General features: G+C 39.1%; 1 non-coding gene across 1 annotated transcript; it reads left to right on the top strand.

Moving 5' to 3' along the window:
* Window positions 1-12369: 12369 nt before the first annotated feature.
* On the top strand, window positions 12370-12471 carry LOC128067173 (U6 spliceosomal RNA). Its single transcript, XR_008201374.1, has one exon. It is a non-coding gene; the product is annotated as a U6 spliceosomal RNA (small nuclear RNA).
* Window positions 12472-15854: the final 3383 nt, after the last annotated feature.

The raw sequence follows: 15854 nt of genomic DNA, 5'->3' as shown, positions 1-15854 counted from the left end.
CAAGAAGAATTTGTCCTGAGGGTTAACTGTCCTTGCTTAAAAATGTCTTTGGTGGAGAAAAGGGCTATCCTTATAGTCTACATGGAAAGACGAAAATGAGGGAGTTTTAAATTACTTTGCATGAAAAATACATAGAATCTTTTTGTTTCTTTAATGCTTTCTCCATAATGAAAAGGGAAAAGAAAAAAAAAAATGTCCTTATGTCAGTGTCATGAGGACAGACATTATTTGAGCAGCATGACAAATGAATAATTACTAGCAAAAAATACTTGGGGGAAAATCCCTATTTTTAGAACAAAAGCTATTTTTTTTTTCATAGTAGCTTATTGGTTTTATTTGTTTTTAATTTAAATTTTTATTTTTATTTTATTTTACATACAATACTGTATTGGTTTTGCCATACATTGACATGAATCAGCCACGGGTGTACCTGCGTTCCCAAACATGAAACCCCCTCCCACCTCCATCCCCATAACATCTCTCTGGGTCATCCCCGTGCACCAGCCCCAAGCATCCTGTACCCTGCATCGGACATAGACTGGCGATTTGTTTCTTATATGATAGTATACATGTTTCAATGCCATTCTCTCAAATCATCCCACCCTCTCCCTCTCCCTCTGAGTCCAAAAGTCCACTATACACATCTGTGTCTCTTTTGCTGTCTCGCATACAGGGCCATCATTGCCAGCTTTCTAAATTCCATATATATGTGTTAGTATACTGTATTGGTGTTTTTCTTTCTGGCTTATTTCACTCTGTATATTCGGCTCAGTTTCATCCAGCTCATTAGAACTGATTCAAATGTATTCTTTTTGATGGCTGTGTAATATTCCATTGTGTATATGTACCACAGCTTGCTTATCCATTCATCTGCTGATGGACATCTAGGTTGTTTCCATGTCCTGGCTATTATAAACAGTGCTGCAATGAACATTGGGGTACACATATCTCTTTCAATTCTGGTTTCCTCGGTGTGTATGCCCAGCAGTGGGATTGCTGGGTCATAAGGCAGTTCTGTTTCAAGTTCTTTAAGGAATCTCCACACTGTTCTCCATAGTGGCTGTACTAGTTTGCATTCCCACCAACAGTGTAAGAGGGTTCCCTTCTCTCCACACCCTCTCCAGCATTTATTGCTTGTAGACTTTTGGATCACAGCCATTCTGACTGGTGTGAAGTGGTACCTCACTGTGGTTTTGATTTGCATTTCTCTAATAATGAGTGACGTTGAGCATCTTTTCATGTATTTGTTAGCCATCCGTATGTCTTCTTTGGAGAAATGTCTATTTAGTTCTTTGGCCCATTTTTTTGGTCATTTTTTTTTCTGGAATTGAGCTGCAGGAGTGGCTTGTATATTTTTGAGATTAGTTGTTTGTCAGTTACTTCATTTGCTATTATCTTCTCCCATTCCGAAGGCTGTCTTTTCACCTTGCTTATAGTTTCCTTTGTTGTGCAGAGGCTTTTAATTTTAATTAGATCCCATTTGTTTATTTTTGCTTTTATTTCCAAAATTCTGGGGGGTGGATCATAGAGGAGCCTGCTGTGATTTATGTCGGAGAGTATTTTGCCTATGTTCTCCTCTAGGAGTTTTATAGTTTTTGGTCTTACATTTAGATCTTTAATCCATTTTGAGTTTATTTTTGTGTGTGGTGTTAGAAAGTGATCTAGTTTCATTCTTTTGCAAGTGGTTGACCAGTTTTCCCAGCACCACTTGTTAAAGAGATTGTCTTTACTCCATTGTATATTCTTGCCTCCTTTGTCAAAGATAAGGTGTCCATATGTGTGTGGATTTATCTCTGGGCTTTCTATTTTGTTCCATTGATCTATATTTCTGTCTTTGTGCCAGTACCATACTCTCTTGATGACTGTGGCTTTGTAGTAGAGCCTGAAGTCAGGCAAGTTGATTCCTCCAGTTCCATTCTTCTTTCTCAAGATGGCTTTGGCTATTTGAGGTTTTTTGTATTTCCATACAAATCTTGAAATTATTTGTTCTAGTTCTGTGAAAAATATGGCTGGTAGCTTGATAGGGATTGCATTGCATTTGTAGATTGTTTTGGGTATTATACTCATTTTCACCATATTGATTCTTCCGATCCATGAACATGGTATATTTCTCCACCTATTAGTGTCCTCTTTGATTTCTTTCATCAGTGTTTTATAGTTTTCTATATATAGGTCTTTAGTTTCTTTAGGTAGATATATACCTAAGTATTTTATTCTTTTTGTTGCAATGGTGAATGGAATTGTTTCCTTAATTTCTTTTTCTACTTTCTCATTATTAGTGTATAGGAATACAAGGGATTTCTGTGTGTTGATTTTATATCCTGTAACTTGACTATATTCATTGATGAGCTCTAGTAATTTTCTGGTGGAGTCTTTAGGGTTTTCTATGTAGAGGATCATGTCATCTGCAAACAGTGAGAGTTTTACTTCTTCTTTTCCAATTTGGATTCCTTTTATTTCTTTTTCTGCTCTGATTGCTGTGGCCAAAACTTCCAGAACTATGTTGAATAGTAGTGGTGAAAGTGGGCACCCTTGTCTTGTTCCTGACTTTAGGGGAAATGCTTTCAATTTTTCACCATTGAGGATAATGTTTGCTGTGGGTTTGTCATATACAGCTTTTATTATGTTGAGGTATGTTCCTTCTATTCCTGCTTTCTGGAGAGTTTTTATCATAAAAGGATGTTGAATTTTGTCAAAGGCCTTCTCTGCATCTATTGAGATAATCATATGGCTTTTATTTTTCAATTTGTTAATGTGATGAATTACATTGATTGATTTGTGGATATTGAAGTATCCTTGCATCCCTGGGATAAAGCCCACTTGGTCGAGATGTATGATCTTTTTAGTGTGTTGTTGGATTCTGATTGCTAGAATTTTGTTGAGGATTTTTGCATCTATGTTCATCAGTGATATTGGCCTGTAGTCTTCTTTTTTTGTAGCATCTTTCTCAGGTTTTGGTGTTAGGGTGATGGTGGCCTCATAGAATGAGTTTGGAAGTTTACCTTCCTCTGCAATTTTCTGGAAGAGTTTGAGTAGGATAGGTGTTAGCTCTTCTTGAAATTTTTGGTAGAATTCAGCTGTGAAGCCATCTGGACCTGGGCTTTTGTTTGCTGGAAGATTTCTGATTACAGTTTCAATTTCCATGCTTCTGATGGGTCTGTTAAGATTATCTATTTCTTCCTGGTTCAGTTTTGGAAAGTTGTACTTTTCTAAGAATTTGTCCATTTCTTCCACGTTGTCCATTTCATTGGCATGTAATTGCTGATAGTAGTCTCTTATGATCCTTTCTATTTCTGTGTTGTCTGTGATCTCTCCATTTTCATTTCTAATTTTATTGATTTGATTTTTCTCTCTTTGTTTCTTAATGAGTCTGGCTAACGGTTTGTCAATTTTATTTATCCTTTCAAAGAACCAGCTTTTGGCTTTGTTGATTTTTGCTATGGTCTCTTTTGTTTCTTTTGCATTTATTTCTGCCCTAATTTTTAAGATTTCTTTCCTTCTACTAACTCTGGGGTTCTCCATTTCTTCCTTTTCTAGTTGCTTTAGGTGTAGAGTTAGGTTATTTATTTGACTTTTTTTCTTGTTTCTTGAGGTATGCCTGTATTGCTATGAACTTTCCTCTTAGTACTGCTTTTACAGTGTCCCACAGGTTTAGGGTTGTTGTGTTTTCATTTTCATTAGCTTATATGCATATTTTGATTTATTTTTTTGATTTCTTCTGTGATTTGTTGGTTATTCAGAAGCATGTTGTTCAGCCTCCATATGTTGGAATTTTTAATAGGTTTTCTCCTGTAATTGAGATCTAATCTTAATGCATTATGGTCAGAAAAGATGCTTGGAATGATTTCGATTTTTTAAAATTTATCGAGGTTAGATTTATGGCCCAGGATGTGATCTATCCTGGAGAAGGTTCCGTGAGCACTTGAGAAAAAGGTGAAATTCATTGTTTTGGGGTGAAATGTCCTATAGATATCAATTAGGTCTAACTGGTCTATTGTATCATTTAAAGTTTGCATTTCTTTGTTAATTTTCTGTTTAGTTGATCTGTCCATAGGTTTGAGTGGGGTATTAAAGTCTCCCACTATTATTGTGTTATTGTTAATTTCCCCTTTCATACTTGTTAGCATTTGTCTTACATATTGTGGTGCTCCTATGTTGGGTGCATATATATTTATAATTGTTATATCTTCTTCTTGGATTGATCCTTTGATCATTATGTAGTGGCCGTCTTTGTCTCTTTTCACAGCCTTTGTTTTAAAGTCTATTTTATCAGATATGAGTATTGCCACTCCTGCTTTCTTTTGGTCTCTATTTGCATGGAATACCTTTTTCCAACCCTTCACTTTCAGTCTCCCTTGTTTTGAGGTGGGTCTCTTGTAAGCAGCATATAGAGGGGTCTTGTTTTTGTATCCGTTCAGCCAGTCTTTGCCTTTTGGTTGGGACATTCAACCCATTTACATTTAAGGTAATTATTGATAAGTATGATCCCGTTGCCATTTACTTTATTGTTTTGGGTTCGGGTTTATATGCCCTTTTTGTGTTTCCTGTCTAGAGAATATCCTTTAGAATTTGTTGGAGAGCTGGTTTGGTGGTGCTGAATTCTCTCAGCTTTTGCTTGTCTATAAAGCTTTTGATTTCTCCTTTGTATTTGAATGACAACCTTGCCGGGTACAGTAATCTGGGCTGCAGGTTATTTTCTTTGATCATTTTAAGTATGTCTTGCCATTCCCTCCTGGCCTGAAGCATTTCTATTGAAAGATCAGCTGTTATCCTTATGGGATTCCCCTTGTGTGTTATTTATTGGTTTTCCCTTGCTGCTTTTATTATTTGTTCTTTGTGTTTGACCTTTGTTAATTTGATTAATATGTGTCTTGGGGTGTTTCACCTTGGGTTTATCCTGTTTGGAACTCTCTGGGTTTCCTGGACTTGGGTGATTATTTCCTTCCCCATTTTAGGGAAGTTTTCAACTATTATCTCCTCAAGGATTTTCTCATGGTCTTTCTTTTTGTCTTCTTCTTCTGGGACTACTATAATTCGAATGTTGGAGCATTTCATATTGTCCTGGAGGCCTCTGAGATTGTCCTCATTTCTTTTAATTTGTTTTTCTTTTTTCTTCTCTGATTCATTTATTTCTACCATTCTATCTTCTATTTCACTAATCCTATCTTCTGCCTCCATTATTCTACTATTTGTTGCCTCCAGAGTGTTTCTGGTCTCATTTATTGCATTATTCATTATATAGTGACTCTTTTTTATTTCTTCTAGGTCCTTGTTAAACCTTTCTTGCATCTTCTCAGTCCTTGTCTCCAGGCTATTTATCTGTGATTCCATTTTGGTTTCAAGATTTTGGATCATTTTCACTATCAATATTTGGAATTCTTTCTCAGGTAGATTCCCTATCTCGTCCTCTTTTGTTTGGTTTGGTGGACATTTCTCCTGTTCCTTTACCTGCTGAGTATTCCTCTGTGTCTTCATCTTGGTTATATTGCTGTGTTTGGGGTGGCCTTTCTATATTCTGGGAATTTGTAGAGTTCTCTTTATTATAGAGCTTCCTCACTGTGAGTGGGGTTGTATCAGTGGCTTGTCAAGGTTTCCTGGTTAGGGAGGCTTGTGTTAGATTTTGGTGGTTGCAGCTGGGTTTCTTCTCTCTGGAGTGCAATGGAGTGACCAGTAATGGGTTATGAGACGTCAATGGTTTTGGAGTAACTTTGAGCTGCCTGTATATTGAAGCTCAGGGATGTGTTCCTGTGTTGCTGGAGAATTTGCATGGTGTGTCTTGCTCTGGAACTTGTTGGCCCTTGGGTGGAGCTTGGTTTCAGTGTAGGTATGGAGGTGTTTGATGAGCTCCTATTGCTTAATGTTCCCTGAATTCAGGAGTTCTCTGATGTTCTCAGGCTTTGGATTTAAGCCTCCTGCTTCTGGTTTTCAGTTTTATTTTTACAGTAGCCTCTAGACTTCTCCATCTATACAGCACTGATGATAAAACATCTAGGTTAAAGATGAAAAGTTTCTCCACATTGAGGGACACCCAGAGAGGTTCACTGAGTTACATGGAGAAGAGAAGAGGGAGGGGGTAGTTAGAGGTGACTGGAATGAGATGCAGTGGGATCAAAAGAGGAGAGAGCAAGCTAGCCAGTAATCACTTCCTTATGTGCGCTCCACAGTCTGGACCGCTCAGAGGTATTCATGGAGTTATACAGGGAAGAGGAGAGGGAGGACGTAGACAGAGGTGGCCAGGAGGATAAAAGAGGGAAATGGAAAGGAGAGAGACAAATCCAGCCAGTAACTAGTTCCTTAGGTGTTCTCCACCATCTGGAACACACAGAGATTCACAGAGTTGGATAGAGAAGAGAAGGGGGAGGGAAGAGACAGAGGCCACCTGGTGGAGAAAAAGGAGAGTCCAAGGGAGGAGAGAGTGGTCAAGCCAGTAATCTCGCTCTCAGGTAAAACTGGGTAGTGAAGTTTGGGTTTTTAAATGTACAAAATTGACAACAAAAACCAAAAAGGAAAGGTTAAAAATCTATAGTAGAGGTTGGATTTTCAAAAATACCATATTAAAGAAAAGAAGAAGAAGGGAAAAAAAAAACACACAAAGCCACAAGAACTATTAAAAAACACCAACAACAACCACACAAAGACTATATACGGTGTTTGCTTTTAAAAAAATAGAGTCTTCTTTTTTTTTTTTTTTTTGAAAAGTAATAGTAGGTTATAGAAATAAAAATTAGAGGAGAAATAGAGGACTTAACAATTTTAAAAAGTTAGGGAAAAAAAAAGAAGAAAAAACAACCCCACAACAGCATCAACAAAAAATAAAAAACAAAAACAAAACAAGAAAAAAAAAAAAAAAGGAATGATTGTAAAAATAGCAAAGATATATCTGGCCCTTTCTCTGGTGTTGTGGGCAGTGTGGGGTCACTTCCAAGGTGGTTCCTTCTGTTTAACTTCTTCTGTTTGCTGGTCTCTTCAGTGTCTGATTTCTGTCCTGACACAGGGGGTCAGTGGTGGACCCTTTTTTTTTTTTTTAGGCTCACTTGTTCAGTCGCGCTGTGGGGAGGGAGGGATGCTGCAAACAAATAACACTGTCATGTGCACGCAGTGTCTCAGCCCCGCTGGGCCTGTCCCTGCTTGCCGCGCACAAACCGCTCCGGCTCTACATTGCTCAGCCAGGAACCGTCTGAGGCCGGCCCTAGGCTGCGTGCACCTCCCTGGTCTACGCTGCTCAGGTTCGGTGCTCAGGTAGCCCTCAGAGGCACAGATTCGGTTGGGACTGCGTTTTGTGCCCTTCCCAGGTCCAAGTATCTCAGGTGTTTGGCAAGCGCGGTCACTGCGACTTGTCGCCTTTCCTATCGCTACTGTTCAGTTTTCTGGGTGTACCACTGGCACCCCTTGTGAGGCAGATGGTCACTGTCCAGCACCCCCAGAAAACTTAGCAAAGAAGCCTGCTTGCAGTTTGGTAGGTTAAGTCTCTTCGGGGCTACGATTGCCCCTTTCCAGCCCTTACGGCTCTGGCTGCCTATATCCAGCGGGGGATGGTCTGCAGCCAGCTATTTCCGTTCCGTCCTTTGTTCTGTGCATGGTCCTGGAGGTGTCTTATGTTCGAGCTTTTCACGTGGTAGCTATCCCACAGTCTGGTTTGCTAGCCCAAGTTAGTTCGTTCTGGTTACGCGTGGGGCATTCCTGCCCAATTCTTACAAAGCAATGCAACCTGCGTCTCCCACACCTCCCTGCCCTGCCCCCCACTTGTTAGTGGTGGATGCAGGCATCTGTGCTGCTTTTCCACTGGGGGAGTTACTGTTGGGCTTGTAATCTGTTGGTTTTAATTATTTATTTATTTTTCCTTCCTGTTATGTTGCCCTCTGTGCTTCCAAGGCTTGCCACAGATTCGGCAGGGAGAGTGTTTCCTGGTGTTTGGAAACCTCTCTTCTTAAAATTCCCTTCCTGGGATGGGCTTCCCTTCCTGGGATGGAGCTCCCTCCCCACCTCCTTTGTCTCTTTTTTTGTCTTTTATATTTTTTCCTACCTGTTTTTGAAGGCAATGATCTGCTTTTCTGGGTGCCTGATGTCCTCTGCCAGCATTCAGAAGTTGTTTTGTGGAGTTTGCTCAGCGTTGAAATGTTCTTTTGAGGAATTTGTGAGGGAGAAAGTGGTCTCCCCCTCCTATTCCTCCACCATCTTAGGACCACCCCGAAAAGCTATTATTTAGTAAGAAACAGACAATGTGAGGGATGTCGTTACCATTCCCTAAATTGTTCAGTAAATTATGCAGCACACACAAATACCTCGTGAGATTGTGTGTGTAATTTTATGACTGGACAGTTCATATCCAAGTGTGTGTGTAATGGGAAGCAAGGATATGATACTGAGCTCATCCATGAAATTAGCGTGTTGAGGAAAAAGCTTTAAACAGAGATGATGTATGGTGAGGTATAAGCCACAAAAGTAACTATCCTAATTTTGAGGCACACATGGGTGGGTGTAAATTGTCATTGATTTGTTTTGTACAACATAAAATATGGATGAGCCAATATCATGGATAATTTAAGGCAGAGTGAAAACAGCTAAGAGCTAAACTCATTTAAATAAGAACAAAATTCTAAAACAAAGAACACCACAAAAGTAACTCCACATCTGGAACATACTAAAAATAAGTGTTTCCATACATTTATCTGTAGGTGACATTAATACTTTTACAATCCTATAAAATCTCAGTCAAAACTGAAGAAGAGTGCATAGAGTATATTATTAGTTATCATTTAGATGGCTTCATATTATACAACGTAGTCTCTGATAATCTGATTTTATATTTAACATTAATAATATTTTTCCATAGATATAGACTGTCTTTTGAGATGCAGATTTGATGAAAGAATGTAAAATAATGAATTACACACTGAAATCATTACATCAATTAAAGTATGATCTTTATAAATTTTACTAGTTTCAAACTCTACCATTAAATATGAAATTCAAATCATCACAATAATCTACTTTGTTATGAGCTTAGGCTCTTCAGCTATATAATTTATTGACATCAACCTGCTTGTAATGCCATATATTTAAATTCTACTTTCACATTCTGTAGGATATCTATCATATAGTCTCTTTCCAAAACTGAAGCAAAAATGAAAAAGTTAAAAGTATAATATGCTGATTTCCTTTTAGACATGAAAGAGAATGAGGGAGAGAGAGAGAAGAAAGAGAATAAGGAAGGTAAGGAGGGAGAGAAGGTCCGAATACTGGAGACTGAAGAAATGAGAGGCTTAGACTCATTTTGAATATATCATCCCATTAGTTTCCATTATAAATTATTAAAATAACACCTCTCAGGTTCTCTTCAAAATAGCTTGGAATTTGCATGCCATCTGTCTGTAAACCTTTGAGTGGATTATTTACAAATCTGAAATGGCCAATAATAATTCATTTTCCATTTTAAAGCCAGCAAGTTTCTCTATAATTTGGAGAGAGAAATAGAAGGAAAAAAAAAAAAAAAAAACACTTTTTGAACCATGGCATCTTGAATTCAAAATCAAATAAATAACCCTGGATTTATTCACAGGGAGAACACAGCAAGATTTTAGTTTTGTTTGTTTTAGCACGTTTCTAATAGCCTTCGAGATCCAACCAGTCCATCCTAAAGGAGATTAGTCCTGGGTGTTCATTGGAAGGACTGATGTTGAAGCTGAAACTTCAAATACTTTGGCTACCTGATGAGAAGAGCTGACTCATTTGAAAAGAACCTGATGCTGGGAAAGATTGAGGGCAGGAGGAGAAGGGGATGACAGAGGATGAGATGGTTGGATGGCATCCCTGACTTGACGGGCATGAGTTTGAGCAAGCTCTGGGAGTTGGTGATGGACAGGGAGGCCTGGTGTGCTGCGATTCATGGGGTCGCAAAGAGTTGGACATGACTGAGCAACTGAACTGAACTGAATAGCCTTCCTCAAGAAAAATAAAACAATTCTCTGTACCAGAGGAGTTCATAGCCTGATTCTTTGAATAAAAGGTATTCACTGAATAAAAGAACTGATCACTGGACAGTCCCATCTGAGGCTCTTAAAACCAAGCTGCCTTGATAAGATATTTCTGTAATACAACCATTCCCTGAATTCAATAACCTGAAAGCAAGACAGGGATGACTGGTTATTGACCACACAAGAACCTCTCAGGTCTCTTCAAAATATCTTGGAAATTCCATGCCACTGATTTGTATGGATGCTTTATGTTGATAGATGTTTTAAAATTAAATTCCAAAAGGAAGCACTTAACCAAAACCAAAAACCTTATTGGCCGTAATAGTGGAGAAATATAACTACCCAAATTATGAAAATGGAAGAGAAAATGCTATCTCTATATTCTTATTTGCCTTCTTACTTTTGTCTGCTAAAAGGATGAGGAAGACAGTGGATTTAGAGATAAGAATTAAGCTTTGTTTTTATTAATGCAATTTATTTCCACAGGATAATACTGAAGCAAATAGTTCAATGACATTAAAAATGGATTTAATTTAGTTAATGGAAAGAGAATCTGTAGTTATTTTAGCTGGGGATAAAACAATTTAAGGCTTTATGTTTGCATGCTTCAGTAATAAAATTGAAATGCTAAGCTGGGGAGAATATTGCCTTTTATTCTGGTTTGTGATAAGTCAATATATTCTAACAACTAGCATAGCCTTACAGGTTTGGAAATTATATTAAATGACCTAAGATAGACTCCTATCCAGGAATCCAAGGGTTTCTATCTCAATGAAAATCTTATGACGACTCCTTAAATGACCACAGTGAAACAGAATGAAAAGAATTATGATCACTTTAAACCTGGGTGTCAGTCATCAAATGGTAATACAAGGGTGAAAGGTCCTATATCCTATTTCCAGTTCTTTAACCTATCTACTGAAGTAATGTATTTTTCTCTTTAAAATGTCCCAAAAGATATAAGATGTCACTCTGCTTATAGAGTTTTGCAATTTTATTTTAAAGAATCAAAAGAAATTTGCTGTGTGAGTAGGTTTTTAAACTTGCCTTGAGGCCTCTGATTCAGGGAATAAGCAATCTTCCAACTCTCTCTTCTACTGGAGAGATGTCCCCTTTCAACCTGTGCCTTTTGGTCCAGTACAAATCAATGAACTCAAGACCCAATATACCATGTCTTAAAAATCCATTTAGAAAACAACTGCTCCATTCAAAATTCAGCTCCTTCCTTTATCAGAAATTGCTGGAAATGTAATTTTGCAGCAAGCATTTCATTTCTTGTCTTGAAATAGATTGAGATAAATGTGAAGTCAATGATTAGATAAATGTAATGTCTTGGTTTGATGCCATGATACAATATTCAATGTTGTGGTCAGTACTGATGGATGTTTTGTATAGTTACTCAGCTGTATAATGGGACAAACTCCCATGACTCTATTTAAAATACCATGTGGTTCCCTTTCAATTAATATTACCAAAAGTACTTTGGCACAAATACAAAAAGCATGAGGGATTAGTGCTGAGCATGCAAATGTAGTTATCTTTGCTCTGGATAGAGTTCTTCTTTATACAATAAACTATATCTAAGTACAGTTTATTTACTGGGCTGTGCTGCATGCAGTAAATAAAAATTATTCCTTCCTCAAAAATCTCTTTCATGAGGTTATAAAAAGAAATCTCAATAACCTCCTATAGTACAGTTAAGGACTAAAGGTTGATGAGGTTAACACACATACACCAGCACAAGCACAGGCACTATGGCCATAGAAACAGTGTTTATGAAAGCCTCTTCTATATAAATAGCAAAAAAACATATTTCTCCCCTTCATTCCCTGCTACCAAGGAGCCTACCATGCAATGTAAAATAGAAGGAAAGGGGAGAGATGACTTTCTTTGAGAAGGAACACAAACCAGAATATCCACAGTGCCTATCAAAATGTTTTTTTGGAAATGTAGAGGCTAAATTTTCTGGCACACTGGTACCAAGATTGCCTAACATAGGAATGAATCAAGGGATAAAATGCTAAATACCTTTATTCAAGCTTTGCTTTTTATAACGGCTGTTCTTTGGTAACTATATTTCATTGTTGCATAAAAACTAATGATTATCAGGGACGATACCCAGTCATTATCATTTGCTGCAGTGATCAAAATAGTAAATTTCCACAATTTACCTTTTTAAAAATTAAAATGCTTAATATTTTCTAAACATCTAATGCTTAAATAATGCTCAATACATCAACATTTTACTTTCCCGCACCCTTAGGTCAAACACAAGGTACTTAGTGATTTAGAAAGATTTGTTGACTCTCCTACTGAAGTAATATGTGATCACTATTTGCAACTATTTCTGATTATTTCAGTTACTAGTATTTATATTAATGAAAATCCTAAATGTGTACTTGCTTCAGCAGTACATATACTAAAATTGGAATGATACAGAGATTAGCATGCCCCACAAAAAGATGACATGCAAATTCATGAAGCATTCCATATACACACACACTCGCTAAAACAACTATATAACACCTTGCTTCATATCATGAAAAAGAATCTTGATATACATAGGGAGGCATATGCCTATGCCCAAGACTTACAAATACAGATGTTCTGAAAATTTTGTAATTTTCTAAATTTTTAAGTCTTTGTAAATAACTTTTAAAAATTTCATCAGAAATATTTTAGATTTTTTTTCCTGTAATGCTTGAATTCTACAATCACACAATCTGATGTTTTGGTGTCTTTTCTTTTTTCCCTGTGAAAACTTCATGGTGTATTTTGGTTGGGACCATTTTAATTCATGGGGCTGGTACTCAGTGAATGACTTATAATATGGAGCCATTTAGTTTTCCTGTTCTAGGGACTTCATGAATTATTTCTTTGTCAATTTCCCCCACCTCATTTTCTGTGATATTCTAAAACTTCCATTAGACAATATTTAAGCATATTTCTCTACTATTTTCCATTGCTTTGCATTTTTTTCGGCTTTTTAGGTTTCTTCTCTCTTCCGAACTTTCTACATTTTTTTAAGTAACCTTTAAATCTATTGTTTTGTACACAATAAGCAAACACCGTTTCTTCTTGAGGATATGAGTTAGAGATATTTTTTTCCTCCGCATTCCCTCAGGTTCTGACTTTTTTAGTTTACTTATTTTTGTTCTTCGTTTTTGTTGTTGGAGGCTTAACTAACGGTGGCAATCAGACAAGTTTCAGTTGCTTAAAAGCTCTCTCAGGACTCGCATTGAAACGCGTCAGAATCTACAAGTTACAGCCAGGAAAGAATACAAACTAGCAGCGGCACTGAGGTCAGGAAACGCATCTCGAGGAAAGGCTGCCTCACAACACAGGTCAGAAGATAGGTACTCCTTCCGACCTTCCTCCACCTGTGGGACTGCCCTGAACGCACTTTCTCAAACCCCAAACCACCCAGTAGGCAGAGAGCAACTAAAAACCCAGGGCCCTGCTGCTGCTGAGTCTAAGCATATTCTTGTTAAGTAACCAACCCCAGGGGCAGAACCTTTCGAGGGTCTCACTTAACACCAGGTGTAAACCATCCTCACCGCTATCCATAAACGACACTTCACAAGCCCCGATAAAGCACCAGAAACTCACTGTGGCCCCTCAGTCAAAAAGCAACGCTATTAAATCACTACAATTCAGCCTTGACTAGGAGTCAACACTGTCTTGGTCAGTCTCATTTCACCAAAACATTCCAGGCATGCTGGAACTTTCACAGGAGAGGCTTTCCATAAATAAAAATATGCCACCGAAATATCAACAAATTCTGAATATACATGCATCACTTACCTCTAAATCCTGGTGAACAGATAGTTTGGAGAATACCAAGTGGAAACTTGGAGAACTGTCATCTGAGGCAATTCAGATTCTCCAGAGAAGACCATGACCCGAAAGCAGTTAGAAATGGCTCCGGCTGGAGTCTAACCAGACAGCAGAAGCCAGGAAGGGTAGCCTGGCCCATACGGCCCTCCCTCGCCACAGCTCTGGGCGCCTCCGTGGAATCTCAGCCGCGCATGCTCCGAGCAACTACGCTCCTCAGCCCACGTTTGCAACGGAATTACTATATTGGCAATGGCTGAGGAAGATTTTCAATTGTTGCTCCTGATACCGACTGAGTGGGTTCTCAATTCACACCTGGAGCAGCCCCAAATGTTACAAATCAACAAACAAAACATTCCTTGAAGGCAGAGGTTTTCTTGGAGACTTATGCTGACAAAGATTATAGAAGCAAGACTAAAGATGTAGACGCTTTCCAATACGGAGGCCATGACCTTAGGGGCCATTGTTGCAATGCTGTTTAAAATCCTCTATTCAAGGTGCTTCCCTTTATACGGTGTTTACAGTATCCTCGGGGTGCCGAAGGAAAGGGAGCCCTGTACAGCTTTGACCTGGTAGGGTTAGCAACTCTGAGATTTTCCAGGTGAAATTCACAACTGATCCATGTATGTGAAAGGCAAGGAGACACAAGAGAAAGAAGGGGGGACACTCCAGATTCGTAGGCAGTTTTAATAAACGAGGGAACTTACAACATGAGTCTTGTTTGGGGTGACCGCAAGAGGAGTAAATCACTACAAGTGCCCAACAGAATCTTAAGAGTTTATATGGAGGCCTTAAGAGTGTTGTCTCCTCTACGGACAGAAAGTCTCAGTAACAGTACTCTCTCAAGGCTGCCTCCCTGAAGTAGTTCCTAGTGCAGAGCATACATCTTAAGGACACAGGAGTGGGTAAGGAGCTTCCGACTGTTGCCCGGCTCCTACTACAGGATCAACCGGCTGTGGGCCATGTCTTTTTGATGATCTTCTCCATCATGCCACCCCTAGTGACAAGCTCTTACAAGCTTACATGCCTCACCTTCCACATGGTGCCCGGAGCAGTCAGCAGGTTTTACTTCCATGGAGGTGGCTCACTTGGCTATTTGGTTGTCCTGCAGGCACATGCAAGAGAAAAAACAAGATTAAGATAATAATTCCCAAAATAAGTAATAATTCTTTCCACCCTGGGTCTGAACCACTGATTTATTAAGTCCTCTAGGCTGGGAGTCAGGCCACTCACATTGTTCACATGTGTTCTGCAGACAACCCAACTGTCAGCGCAAGAGTCTAATGGCCATGGCTCCTGAGTGATCACCAGCCAAACCTCAGGGTTCAGTCCACTGGCTGCTTCACTTCACTCCTCTTTCCACCCAGATGGTGTCAGTGTTGGGCTGAATAGTGACTGCAGTTCACATGCATGGGTTGCCCTGACTAGACTCATTTGTGGAATGTCCCACTCAGTGGCAATGTCCCCTCTTCCCTCTCTACAGACCACAGAGGCTGCCATAGGAATACAGGTGGGGGCACTGGAAGAGCCTAGTAGAACCTGTAGTTCTAGAGACAGTCGGCTGGCAGACAGGGTACTCCTCTGATGCAAATAGGCACACTGCTTAGTCAAAGTGAGAAGTTGAGCCTTGGCAGAAGTGGGTTGAGGGGACCCATTCTCCATCCACCGTTTGTTAAGAAAGGATGTTCTTACCATGATATGCTGTTCCTTCATGAGAGGCTCTACCTGGAGGGGTGCTATGTAAGTTAAGAGGAACAGTTGCTCCACAGGAATATACCAGGTTTCTGCCCACTTCCAGAGCTGGGGCCAGAACTCAAAGGGTTCTCTCTCCTTCTGTGGTCTCTGCCATAGCACCCAACCCATATCTTCCAGAATCATGGACACATTTAACTCAAATGGTCGCCCTGCTTGGGAGATGCCCAGAGCTTTCATCTGCTTCACTAGTATTTTTGCTTTCTCAGAGGCGGCTGTTGCTCTGATTCCCTATGCATCCTTGAAGGAATTATTCCGCATTTATCAAGTGAATGCAAAACTGATATGGACATG

The sequence above is a fragment of the Budorcas taxicolor genome, chromosome 21 (assembly GCF_023091745.1).
Source record: "Budorcas taxicolor isolate Tak-1 chromosome 21, Takin1.1, whole genome shotgun sequence".
Classification (NCBI taxonomy): Eukaryota; Metazoa; Chordata; class Mammalia; order Artiodactyla; family Bovidae; genus Budorcas; species Budorcas taxicolor.
The sequence above is the reverse complement of the archived record's forward strand: the minus strand, read 5'-3'. Positions and strand labels throughout refer to the sequence as shown.